The 14,478-nt window shown below is 38.1% G+C and overlaps 1 protein-coding gene across 1 annotated transcript in view; it reads left to right on the forward strand.

The window, feature by feature from the left end:
• scn4aa (sodium channel, voltage-gated, type IV, alpha, a) overlaps window positions 1–14,478 on the forward strand; it is a 51,462-nt gene that overhangs the window by 1,943 nt on the left and 35,041 nt on the right. The window lies entirely within an intron of this gene.

Here is a 14,478-nt window from a genome sequence, read left to right on the forward strand (position 1 = left end):
GCAGCGTAGAATTCCGGAGACGGCTCCCTCTGGTGGGTGGCTGGTTGACTAGCAGCCCTACTCGATACGGTAAGGGTAAATAAAAATGAAAGTCAAGCCAGTTTGTCCATCATTTGTAAGGTATTTTGTATCTGCTAATTCAATAAATTTTAATATAAAATAAATTATTCTGAAAGCATTTTCAGACAAAAAAAGCATTTTTGAATATGAAAAAAATATACCAAAGTTATATTGATAACCTAAAAGCTGGCAAATAACTAATAATACAATTATGAATAACTTTTAAAAAAACATGCAACAATGAATTGTGACACAGACAGGTATTGTGACAGTAATAATGGTTTCCCTCACAAATGTTGTTTTTCCCTGGCCTTCTAAAGAAGCATAAAACCGTGTTAACAATATCAGGATCTTTCTGATAACTTTTCCAATGTTTTTTTGTTTAAATTCTATAAGATTTCAGCATACAGGAGGCTGGAGACAAAATACAGCAATTCGACCTGGACTCTTCGCAGTGCTATGCTGGGAATTGAGACCAAACTGCACAATAAAATAGAAAATGAAGCAATTCATGAGATTAAGGAAAGAGATATTCAGAGAGAACTGAAGGAGAAATATGAAGAAATTAATAAATCAATGTCAGAATTCTTTGAGAAAGACACAAATGCAGACATACTGATTCAGTGGAAAACTTCATTTGAAATAAAAACAAAAGAGCTTCAGGAGAACATTGTTAGAGAAACAAAGAGGAAATTAAATGAGATTATTCAGCAGCGAGACCTAAAGAAAAAGATTGATGCTCAGAGGACACATCATGAAAACACTCTCTTAGAAAAGAGCAAAGGACTTGCATTAAAACACAAAGACAAAACAAATGATGAAGAATCTCTGAGGAGAGAGTTTAATCTGTTTTGGGAAGAGTGCGTAAAGAAGATCACCACACATTCTCCTGCAATCAGAGACATTGACATACTGACAGATGTGAAAGAACTCCTCAGTGAGAACTATAAAAGTGCCCTAGTGGACACCTGGAACGACATCAGGAATATTTTCACTGTGAAGAGTTATTCAGATTATGTACACTTCAAGAAATCTGGTACAATAGCAGCTATTATAGGCATCTTTGGTTCCATTCTGTCTCATAATGATGAGGCACAAATAAGAATCTTGATCACAGATGTTGCTCAGCAGACAGATAAGATGATCAAGTCATATAATATTTCAAAGATGGGCTACAACATCAGCTACATTCAACAACTCACAGGTCACATTGATGCAAGAAAAACACAATATGAGGAAGGCCATGTAAGATACGAGTTAAGGAGTGAATTCTTTATGGATTTGGTATTTTCTATATTTAAGAGAGCAGACAATACATTCACTGACCAACACAGAATGTTCAGAGAAGCCAATGATCCTAATCTCTATCTGGAGAAGAAGAGAGAAGAATACTATAGTGTTTTCCAGAAATACTGTCAAGGGGCAACATCAGCTGCTATTTTTGGTGAGATCATCTGTCAGAAACTGAAAGAACCCATTGAACAGAGTGTCTTCAAACAGACCGCCAGAGATTTAGCAGATGAGATGAGATCAAACTGTCCATCACTGAATGGAAACAGATAAAATCTGGAGAAACACATCCTGAAGAGACTGGCAGAAGAGGAGAACTTTGATAAATACATCAACTACATTCATGATCCCAGAGAATATTTTAAGGATTTCATCAGAGATGAAGTGAATCAGTTCATCAGACATGAGTTCAGTGTCAGTGTTGAGCTCAAGATGAATCAGAACATTGAACTCCTGCAGAAACAGATCATGACAGCAGCACATGAATCTACTCAACATGTTCAAGAGAAAACTGGAGATGTTAATTTGTGGTTGAAGTTTTTCACACAGAAGCTCTCAGATGTTCTGATATTCTCTGTGAAGGACTTCAGTGGAATGAAACGTGATGATGTTGATGATTTCAAACTTCTAGAAGACGTGATAAGAGAAGAACTTCCTCCTGTAATGTCTGACATCAGCAGAGAGTTCACCACAGATTCATTTGATGAAAAACTGGATGTGAACTACAGATCAGATGAGATTCTGATTGATCACTTCTGTCAGTGCTGTTGGGTTCAGTGTCCGTTCTGTAATGCCATCTGCACAAACACAATAGAAAATCATGATGGAGATCACAGCTTTGCTGTCCATAGAGTGAATGTGCTTAATGGATTATATTACACAGACGACCTTGGAGCTTGCACAACTTTAGTGGCAAGTGAAAAATATTTCCATACCTCAGGACAATGGTTCCTATATAAACAATATAGAAGAGCAGGAGGAGTTTTAGCTAAGTGGAGCATCACTCCTGATCCTTCTGAGCTGCCCTACTGGAAATGGTTTGTGTGCAGATTCCAGAAAGATCTGGAAAAACACTACAACATTACTTTCCAAAAGAATCGGAAGATCCCTTATGAATGGATCCAATACACAAAGTGGGAAGCCATTGAGAGTTTAGACAAATATTAATCGAATGAAGCAGTATGTTATTTTTTATATATTTTTCATAACAATACCCAACACCAAAACAAAACAATAAAAACATAAATGGAAACAATAACCAATAAGTAGATAATTAGTTGTTTTAACATCTCCAAAAAAGTATTCACATACTTACTAAATCAAGTTCTTATAAACACACGTAATAGCTAATAAAATAATTAAATTAACATGATTCAAATAGCAAAATGAAGAAAATATTACTAATACTGCTAATAATAATGATGATAAATAACTGAAATACAGCCGCAAGCACAAAATATCAGGGTCCAAGCAAGTTTGGAAAAAAGGGGACAGGGCCTTAACTGGACAGTTTTAAAGAACAGGTTCTGTGAATCATTTTAATACAGGTTCTAACATACGAATTCTACAGAATGCATGAAATAACAGAACATGTATATTGTCTGTAAATAAAATAATGTAACTCAGAAAAACTGAGAAGACATTGTCGCCACAAAAATTGTCATAGGTTTAAAATATGTAATTCTCAGTATTCTAAATAAATAACTCCACTTTATTAAGGAGCATAGGTTCTATACACATTATTACTCTTAAGTACCATATTGTATCATCTACACTTAATATCATACTTTCTCTTAAAAATATTTTTAATTTACACCCGTTTCCATAGTTTCTGTCTATTTCTTCAAACATTCATAATAACATTTCTACATCTGTTAAAAACAACATTACACCATCTCCATACAATTCAAGTTCCTCCTCAACTTTAAGATCTTTTATTGTAAAATTAATTTGTATAATTTGTGCTATGGGCTCTAAATCATACAGGCAAAAAACATTGAGCAAAATATGTAGCACAATATAAAGAGATTTTGTGAGCACTTTTATATTTAGTTCACAAAATGTAATATTTTTCATCATAAACGTGTTTTACAATAATAGAGGCATTTTGTGTTTTCCTCAGTTAAATCTGCCTTAATAAACATACAGTAGTACATATGCTAAGATGTATCCCATTTTTTTACAAATATATTATTGAATGTTAAAGCTGTGACTGCAAATACATCTGACATTGTCAGTTAAAATAAATATATTATAAAAAAATGTAAGCTGTGAAAACCCCAATCATATAGATTTTATTTTTAAGTGTTTTTAAAGATTTATAACATATTTTGTCTTTTATCTCACAATCAGTGAAATACTAGTTAGGTTGAATGTTTGTTATTCTCAATAACCAGAGTACTGTATGTTTGCATGTATTGTTTCTGGCCAACAATATTAAAGAAAATACACCTATTAGTCTTTGCATTATTTTTACCTATTTTCATATATTTTTCGTTATGTCATCACATTTACATTTAGTCATTTAGCAGATGCTTTTATCCAAAGTGACTTACAGATGAGGGAAACAATGGAAGCAATTGGAACAACATAAGGACAACAAAAAGCATAAGTGCAATAAAAAGAAAACTGGTCTCATATAGCCTACCACAGTATACAGAGCTAAGTATTTTTTTTTTTTGAAACAGTAGAAAAGAGATAGAAGTCAGAACTGATCAGTCAGGTGAAGAGATGTGTTTTCAGACGATTCTTAAAGATGGCTACAGAATCTGTTGATCTTGTAGCAGCGGGCAGATCATTCCATAAATGTGGAACCGATCCCTGAGAAGGTTCGTGAGAGCGATGTTTTACCTTTATGGGATGGCACCACAAGACGTCGTTCATTTGCAGAGCATATAGATCTGGCGGGTATATAAATCTGAATTAGTGGGTTAAGATAAGGGGGTGCCAAATCAGTGGTGGTCTTGTAGGCCAGGAGCAGAGTCTTGAATTTGATTTGAGCGAATACAGGGAGCCAATGTAACTTAATGAAGCCAGTAATTGCAACCTTCCTAAAACAAATTACATGTTTAGGTTTTTTAAAGTTATGTAAAAGATGTATGTGTTTTCAACAAGGGATTTTACTAGAAGGAAATTATAACGTATTAAGGAACACAAGCCTTCATAGTCTATTTGCACCCTAATTTGTGCATTTACCACCAACAACTATTAGCACGGATTACTGATACTATGCCAACTTGTTTATAACACATATGCCTGTGTACAGTATATAGTCTTATCTGTGCTCAGATACTCTCTTTGCATCTGTCATGGTTTTGAGGGGGGGAAGAACCCAAGCGCAGGCAGTGGCAGTGAAGGGGTTAACACAATAATTTATTATTAAACAAAAACACCCTCGATGGGGGAAAACCAACTAAGAATAAATACAAAAAAACAAAGACTTCCCACGTGGGGGCAAAGCGTAGAGACGGGATCAAAATAAAACTAACTGTAAATAACGACACAACGTCTTATAAAACACGGAAGGGTAACAAAGGCAGGGCAAGGTAAAACACAAAACTTACAATCCACAGACAAGGCAAGGAAATAGGACACGGGTAAATACATAAGTACAATGCACGAGCACAGGACAATGAACACGAGGGCATTTTAAAGGGAAACAGACAAAGGAAGATAACGAGGGGCAGGTGAGGAACATGAGACACGGCAGGAAAACAATACGGGAAATGAGAGGGGCGGGGCCAATGACGAGACACGAGAAAGCACATGGCATGTCAATGGTAAACAAACCATGACTTTCTCACACTAAACGTAAGGGATCTGTATGGAAGCCCGTTTCCGCCATGTGATAAAAAAACCAGACTCTAAAAAGTCGTAATTATGAGATACAAAATCGAAATTATGAGATAAAAAGTCAAAATTATGAGATAAAAAGTCAAAATTATGAGATAAAAAATCGAAATTATGAGATACAAAAATCGAAATTATGAGATGAAAAGTCATAATTATGAGATAAAAAGTCATAATTATTAGATAAAAAGTCAAAATTATGAGATAAAAAGTCAAAATTATTAGATAAAAAGTCATAATTATGAGATAAAAAGTCGAAATTATGAGATACAAAAATCGAAATTATGAGATAAAAAGTCATAATTATGTGATTGAAAGTCATAATTATGTGATTGAAAGTCATAATTATGAGATTGAAAATCATAATTATGAGATTGAAAATCGTAATTAAGACATAAAAAATTGAAATTATGATTTAACATGCGCAGTGCAGGCAAGACACTGCACGCTTGCGACATCCGTTGCTTAATACGGTGTAAATATAAATAACTGTACATTTTTTATTTTATTTAATTAGGCTGAAACAAGCAACCTGATTCATTTGTTTTGAACTGATCCGAAGTCCCATTTTAGAAGCCTCATCAAACAGAAAAATTACTAAAATACTACAAATTGACAGGCCACATTTTAGAATTATAGTACTCATCATAACTTTATCTAGGAATTATGTTAAAAAGCATCCAGAATAAATCAAAACTATACGGGACTAAAGAATATATATAGCATATTCAAAGTAGCCACCCTTTCCAAAATTGTACTCTTGGCATGATCGAGCAGCTTCTTGAAATTTCACCTTGTAGGAAGATTTTTCAATAGTATTGGCAGAAATTTCATCTATTCATTTCTTGGCTGCTTTTTTTATTTGGTCCTCAATTTTTGTCGTCTAATAAAATAAATTAATATGTTGCCACGATTATATTTTTGTCTACTAAAGTCATTTCAAACATTTAAACATACATCTTCAGATTAAAAGATTTTAAGACCATGAGAAACATTTCAGTCAAACATTCAAGTGTTTTAGAACTTTTAAACAGCAGTGTATTTTTTGCCCTCCAAAATCATACATCAAAAATTATGCATTTAAGAGATGGCTTCACAAATCTATGATATTACTACTACTGCATGTTTCACAATAGAAACCTCTCTGGGTTTTTACTGGTAGTTTGTTGGCTTCAGCAGGCATGTTATCTGGTAGATAGGAACCAGTGAAATACTTTTCAGTAGCTCATAGATCTTTTGTTGAAAGGATTCCATATACATTGTACATTGAATGTGGCCCAAAACACACAATATTTTGTAATTGTTTGGCTGTGGAGTCCTTCAGGTTCCTGGGCTCCACCATCTCAAAGGACCTGAAGTGGGAGACCCACATAGGGCCCAACAAAGGTTGTTCTGTGTGCTTTAATCCCTGTCAGGTTTGCCTCGGCTACTCAGTTGATCACAAGTGGACAAGAACGGATAGTCCAGATTGCTGAAAAGATCATTGGTGCTTTCTTTCCCACTCTTGTAAAGTGCAATCATTACAGACTTGATACACCCTGGACACAACATCTTTGAACTGTTGCCCTCTGGCCGGTGCTTCAGAAGGAGTACTAGAGCATCTGGACATATTGCTTTTAATAAATTTGAATATTCGCAAATTTCCAATCTATTTTACATACAGTATATTACTTCTGTACAACTGTCTATTTACAGTTGTATTTTATTTATATTTTTACATATTTTGTACTCTGTTTTATTATTATGTGTCTGCTGATGCATTTGTATGTCTGCACTGGAAGCTTAAAAAAATTACTGAAAACTGAAATCAAATAACTAAAATATATATATAACCAATCGCAATTGGTTTGTAAAACCACCGAGTTGCATTTACACCATTCTAACCAGCGGATGTCACCAGCATGCGGTGTGCTGGCTGCACTGCGCATGTGCACGTTAAGTCATAATTTTGACTTTTTATCTCATAATTATGGCTTTTTATCTCATAATTTCGAGTTTTTATCTCATAATTTTGACTTTTTATCTCATAATTTTGACTTTTTATCTCATAATTATGACTTTTTATCTCATAATTTTGACTTTTTATCTCATAATTATGACTTTTTATCTCATAATTATGACTTTTTATCTCATAATTTTTACTTTTTATCTCATAATTATGACTTTTTAGAGCCTGGTTTTTTTTGTCACGTGGCGGAAATGGGCTTCCATAGATCTGTCACGATCCTGCCACAAGACTAGAAAATCATGAACAAGAAGGCAGGACCATGACAGCATCAGTACACTGTTGCCAATTATAATACGTTTTTTCCCCGAACCAGAAACCATGGATAAACAGCGATGTTCGCGCAGCACTTAATGCACGGAACGCTGCTTTTAATTCAGGAAACGCGGATGAGTATAAGCAAGCCAGCTATGCCCTCCGCAAAACTATGAAAGCAGCCAAACGTCATTACAGGAAGAACATTGAGGATCAGTTTAACACAACTGATTCTAGAAGTATGAGGCAAGGACTGAACATCATCACAGGCTTCAAAGGGAATAAAACTCCGCTGTGAACACCGCTGCCTCACTCTCAAAACATATGACTATTGTCTTTATAACATTAAAGATTCAATCTTTCAGGTTTCTTTAGGGTGCGACTTGATCGTCGCAACACTTGTAGATCAGAATGCTCACTGACTTTCGGTGGCAACTCAGATTCAGATTTAACCTGTTAAACTCTGTAAAGCTTAACGGGTTAAAGACGAGGCTGAATCCAGCTTCTTATTCGCAGCTTCGTATTGACGCTATCCGCTCCACCTTAAAAGTCGCGACGCTTCCGTGTTTCGCTCAGTTTAGGGACCGTCTCGCTTTTCTCTTATTCACGTTTTTTTGCTTTTGTAGCTAGAAAAGAGTAATCAACAGTTTCTAAATATTAATAAGACTGCATGTGTGTGTGTGTGTGTGTGTGTGTGTGTGTGTGTGTGTGTGTGTGTGTGTGTGTGTGTGTGTGTGTGTGTGTGTGTGTGTGTGTGTGTGTGCGTGCGCGTGTGTGTACAGAGGTAGCTCTGCTGGCTGCCTGGTGCTGGCATAAGCCTGAACTGAATGCCCCTTGAAATGATGACTTGATGAAGAATGCTCATCACTCCCTCCTTTCTCAATATCACTTTGGCAGAACTGTTTAAATTATGTTTATGTTTGTAAAATGCACAGTATGAACCGTGTTAATATGCGGTACTAGCTATGCATATCTGTAATTAACCGGTCCTCTTGCATCTTATGTATTATGCTATGCATTCATGTTTTAATGTTTTATTTTCTATTTCCTGTGTTTGTGCGTGTGTGCATATAAAGTTCATTCTAAATTCTGGTTCTGATTCATGGTTATTATAGTTATACAAAGATATAACGACAGAACAACATTTCAATGTACCAGTCAATGTACTAGTTATTGATTACATATGGTGCTATTGGTTATAGTTACATGCCCATGTAAAGACATGTTGGCATTTCTACTGTAGCATTTTTAAGTTATGGATCGTGAAGTTGGCATATGTGACAAAACATATAAATGAGACATAGAAATATTGGACCATTGGCGGAGCTTTATCTCAGCTGGCTTTGATGGTGCGTTGAAAGTGTCATTGCAGAGTTATACCAATTATTATTGCCTATCATCATGCAAAATACAGAACATTTTACTATAACATATTTTAAAGTTATGGACCCATGAGGTTGGCGCATATCACAATACTGTTCAATGGGCCATTGCACTCACGTGGTTCAATTGTGGTTCACAACTATGTGCATTACGTATGGGTTTTACCGCCAACATGGTATGATCCGGAGGCGGAGCCTAGGATATAAAATGGCTCCCAAAGCACCATGAGGGAGGTTGGAACCTGCTCAGAACAAAGAGTAAGGTCGGTTGGTTTAAAATTTTAGAGTAAGCCTGGACATGTACAAACAGATGCTGTTCAGACCTGTGTGGTTTAGCTGAATGAGCCTGTATATTGATACATTTTATTTACTTTGTTATTTTGATACTCTGCTGTTGATGCATTCTTGGCTGACTTTTTCATATGTGAAAGAGGAGGAACCATTAAAACTCTCTTCATCATACCTACAATCTCTTATGTGTCACTTACTAACCCATTGCTCGGGACATCTTGTCAACATTTGGTGTCAGAAGTGGTTGGAATTGACATTTGAGTTTAAAGGGGTCCAGGAATACGGATCCAACGTTTGATGTGAGAAGTGGTCCAGGAATACGGATCTAACATCTGGTGTCAGAAATTTTGAGTCAAGTTTCCGGTGAGTGACACAGAAACTACTAGCATGCCGCCTAAGAAGAAGAATCAACAAGAAATGGATATTGAAGTGGAACAGAATCAAGGTGTTACATCTGGAGATTCAGTACAGCCGGTGGATATTCCTAACCCTTTAGGTGATTCAGCAATTACAGCTCTGGCAGGAATGTTTCAAGCATTTCTACAGTATCAGAGGGACAGAGATGAGAGACAAGAAAGAGAATCAGGTCGACGGTAACAGGAATACAAGGTACTCACTCATCAAATTACACAGATACAGATGGATTTGGAGCAGAACCGACAAGGAGCTTCTACATCTGAAGGGTCAGTCACTCGAGTTTTTGACCATCTGCCTCAATTATCTAAATTACAAGACACTGATGATATTGAACATTTTCTCACTACCTTTGAGAGACTGGCAGAGGTGTACAAATGGTCAATGGAAGATTGGGCGATTCATCTGGTTCCCCTACTCACTGGCAAGGCAAGAGCTGCATTTGTCGCTATGTCACCTACCTATTCATCTGATTATGGAAGGATTAAGGAAGCCATTCTACAGAAGTATGAAATCAACGCAGAAACCTACAGACTGAGATTTCGAACGTTGAATACACCTGTTGATGAGTCACCGATAGAGATGTACGTTCGCTTAAAGGATCTGTTCTTCAAGTGGGTCAACTTTAAAGACAGCAGCAAGACGGATCTGATGGAAATCATAGTGTTGGAACAGTATATGCGTGTGCTTTATCCAGAGTTGAGAACATGGGTGAAGGAAAGAGATCCAAGTACCGCACAAGAAGCAGCTAAACTAGTTGAAGCCTATGTTGCAGCTCGTAAAGGATTCTCTGGAACTTTCAGATATGCCGGCAACCTACAAGCCACAAGAGGTAAGTCTGAGGGGTCAGGGGGAAGTTCGTACTCTCATAGTCAGTTCCAGATTGTACAGCCCACCTTCTCAAAGCACATGACCCCTAAGCCTGTAGACACACGTCAGACATCATCCAGCACTGAGATAGTTTGCTATAACTGTGGTAAAACAGGTCACACCAGCCCACGTTGCCCAATTAAAAAGCCTAGATCAGCCAGGCTGTGTTATGTACCTAGACCTACTTCTACAGTTTGCAATGCTTCCAGCACAGAACCCACCATTACTGTTTTATTGAATGGAAAGCCAGTAACCGCAATGATAGACACTGGTTGCACAAGGACCTTAGTACAGGCTCAATACATAACCAGAGATTTGTGGTCGGAGGACACAGTTTCAGTGTGTTGTGTCCATGGGGACAAAACAGAGTTACCCACTGCTGAAGTGTATATTGAGGTGAAAAAGCAGCCATACTTAATGAATGTTGGTATTGCACCTAATTTACCTTATCCGGTGTTGTTAGGCACAGATATGCCAGTGCTAGTAGATCTGGTACAGGAGACAGCCTGGTGTGGAGTAGTTACTAGAGCTCAGACACAGAATGTAATTCAGCCACCCATAGATTCTCCAGGAAACACACTTAGGGAAATGCCTTTTTTCGCTGAAGATAGGGTAGGTGAGAAATGTGTCTCAAGAGAAGACCGGCTGGAAAAAAGAAGAGGTGAGATTGCAGATCTGATTGTCCAGTCAGAGCAGATACATTTAGGGTTAGCTGAGCCTGAAGTAGATGACACAGAGTTTAGCATACCCAATGAGCTAGCTAAACTGCAGAAAGAGGATCTCACATTGTCTACATGTTTTGAGAAGGCTAATAAAGCCGCTGTCTCCAGTTCATTGTGCGAGGAGAGGTTTGTGGTAGAAAATGGTCTTCTTTACAGACAGTCTAAAGAGGAGGGAAAACAATTGTTGGTACCCAAAGAGTATCGCAAGCGTGTTTTACAAGAAAGTCACTCTATTCCATGGTCAGGACACTTAGGTTTCATGAAAACATTGATGAGAATTTCCAAGAGATTTTTTTGGCCTAACATGTATAGCGAGGTGAAACATTACTGCAAGTCCTGTCCAGAATGTCAGTTGACAAAAGGTAGAGTTCCTTCGATTGCACCACTAGTGCCTATTCCAGTTGTAGAAACTCCCTTTGAAAGAATAGGAGCTGATATCATTGGTCCTCTGGAAAGAAGCCAGAGGGGTAACAGATTTATATTGGTGATTTGTGATTACGCAACTAGGTATCCAGAAGCATACCCCCTTAGAGAAGTAACTGCCAAACAGATTGCAACAGCAATGTTACACTTGTTCTCACACGTAGGTATCCCCAGAGAGGTGGTAACAGATCAAGGTCAAAATTTTATGAGACATACATTGCAACAAGTTTACCAACTGTTAGGAATCAAGAGAGTACGAACATCTGCCTACCACCCCCAGACTGATGGACTGGTGGAGCGATTTAATCAAACACTGAAAACAATGTTGAAGAAGTTTGTGTCTGAATCTGGAAAAGATTGGGATAAGTGGTTACCTTACCTTTTATTCGCTTACCGTGAGGTTCCCCAGGCGTCTACTGGTTTCTCGCCTTTTGAACTGCTCTACGCACATCAAGTTAGAGGTCCTCTGGATGTCTTGAGAAACAGCTGGGAAGACAAAGACAAGCCACGAAAGCAAAACATCCTTTCCTATGTCCTTAAAATGAGAGAACAGCTTCAACAATCAACAGATCTGGCTCATCAGAACTTGAAAGAGTCTCAAGTCAAGCAAAAGGTGTGGTATGACCAGAAAGCAAGAGCAAGATCCTTTCAGCCAGGAGACCAAGTTCTTTTATTGCTACCTACAACAGAAAACAAACTGATGGCAAAATGGCAAGGTCCTTATCTGGTGAAGAGGAAACTTGGTCCAGTAACCTACAAGGTCAAAATGCCTTCCAGACAACATCCATTGCAAACCTTCCATATCAATATGTTGAAGCAGTGGCATGAACGTCCAGTTCAGCCGAGATTACAACAGCAAGCTGTAAAAGATTTCTTGGTAAGAGTTGTGGAGGAAGAAGATGAAACTGAGGAGCAATACTTACCGGTGCATCAAAGTGGGTGCCACGTAGACCTTCAGCATCTGACAGAAGAGCAACGTCGTCAAATACTGGAATGTATCCCTGAGCAGTTGTTTCTAGACACACCTGGAAGAACAAACCTTGTCCAACATCACATTCAATTAAAAGAATCGAAACCTACTCGGCAACCAATTTACAGAGTGCCAGAAAGACTTTTACAAGCCATGAAGCAAGAACTGAAGTTAATGCAGGAATTGGAAGTCATAGAGCCTTCATTCAGTGAGTGGAACAACCACATTGTGCTTGTTCCAAAGAAAGATGGATCCCTCAGATTCTGTCTTGACTTCAGGAAGCTCAATTCAGTGAGTAAATTTGACCCATATCCGATGCCCAGAGTCGATGAACTGGTTGAGAAGCTTAGTAAAGCAAAGTTCCTCACAACACTCGACCTATGTAAGGGTTACTGGCAAGTACCCTTAAGTCCAGACAGCAAGGAGTTCACAGCCTTCAAAACTCAGTTTGGTCACTTCCATTTCAGGGTCCTTCATTTTGGACTTCATGGTGCACCCGCAACCTTTCAAAGGATGATTGACCACATTCTCTGTGGTACAGAAGCCTTCGCTGCGGCATACCTGGATGACATAATCATCTTCAGTACGAGCTGGCAGGAACATCTGCAACATCTTCAAGAGGTATTAGGCAGGATTAAGTCGGCTGATCTCACCATCCGTCCGGATAAATGTACCGTTGCCAAAGAGGAAACGTGTTAACTTGGTCATGTTTTGGGACATGGAGTAATTCGCCCACAGGTGGGAAAAGTGGAAGCTATTAAACAAGCAGAACGCCCGACAACAAAGAAGCAAGTACGAGCTTTCCTTGGTTTGGTGGGATGGTATAGACGATTCATCCCCAATTTTTCAAAAAGAGCTGTAGCTCTCACAGAATTGACAAAGAAGGACAAAGCCAATACGGTTAAATGGACTACGGATTGTGAAAGTGCTTTTATGGAATTAAAAGATGCTTTGTGCAGAGAGGCTGTTCTACAGAGTCCGGACTTTGAGAAACCTTTTACAGTGCAGACCGATGCATCAGAACATGGTCTGGGAGCTGTACTGTTGCAAGGGGAGCAAGGACAACTTCAACCAGTTGCTTACATTAGCAGGAAGTTGCTTCCCCGTGAAACACGATATTCCACAGTGGAGAAAGAGTGCCTGGGACTCAAATGGGCAATGGATTCTTTTAGGTACTACCTCATAGGTAGACAATTCAACATAGAGACTGATCACAGAGCTCTTAGTTGGCTAAACCAAATGAAGGACTCTAATGCCCGAATTACACATTGGTTTTTAGCCATGCAGCCTTTTCAGTTTAAGGTGTCATATAGGCCTGGCATTGAGAACTGTGGGGCAGATTTTCTCTCTAGAACACCACATAGGGTGTCTCGAGAAGGGGAAGGAAATGTCACAGTGCAGCACTGAGACATACACATACACGGTGTTATTGTGAATAAGTGTTGTTAATATTGTTTGCTACATGGAAATAACCACAGACACATGTTCTTTTCATCAAGCATCATTTAATGGAAATACAATAACATAGATTTTATACACTTACCAGTTTTGTTAGGCAGAGCCAAACCAGTTTAATGTTCAACCTGGACTTTTATGCAAACACTGGCAGCCATCTTAGGTGTGACATCAGCAGGGTCACAACCATTATACCTGCCAATATTAATTGTTTGTGGTAAAGTTTATATGTTGAATGGTGAGATGTTGTTGAGGTATGCATGTTATTTATCGTAGTAATATGCATGTTTATGTCAATGGTGGTTCACAACTATGTGTATTACGTATGGGTTTTACCGCCAACATGGTATGATCCGGAGGCGGAGCCTAGGATATAAAATGGCTCCCAAAGCATCATGAGGGAAGGTTGGAACCTGCTCAGAACAAAGAGTAAGGTCGGTTGGTTTAAAATGTTAGAGTAAGCCTGGACATGTACAAACAGATGCTGTTCAG

The sequence above is a fragment of the Triplophysa rosa genome, linkage group LG18 (genome assembly GCF_024868665.1).
Source record: "Triplophysa rosa linkage group LG18, Trosa_1v2, whole genome shotgun sequence".
NCBI classification, from domain to species: Eukaryota; Metazoa; Chordata; class Actinopteri; order Cypriniformes; family Nemacheilidae; genus Triplophysa; species Triplophysa rosa.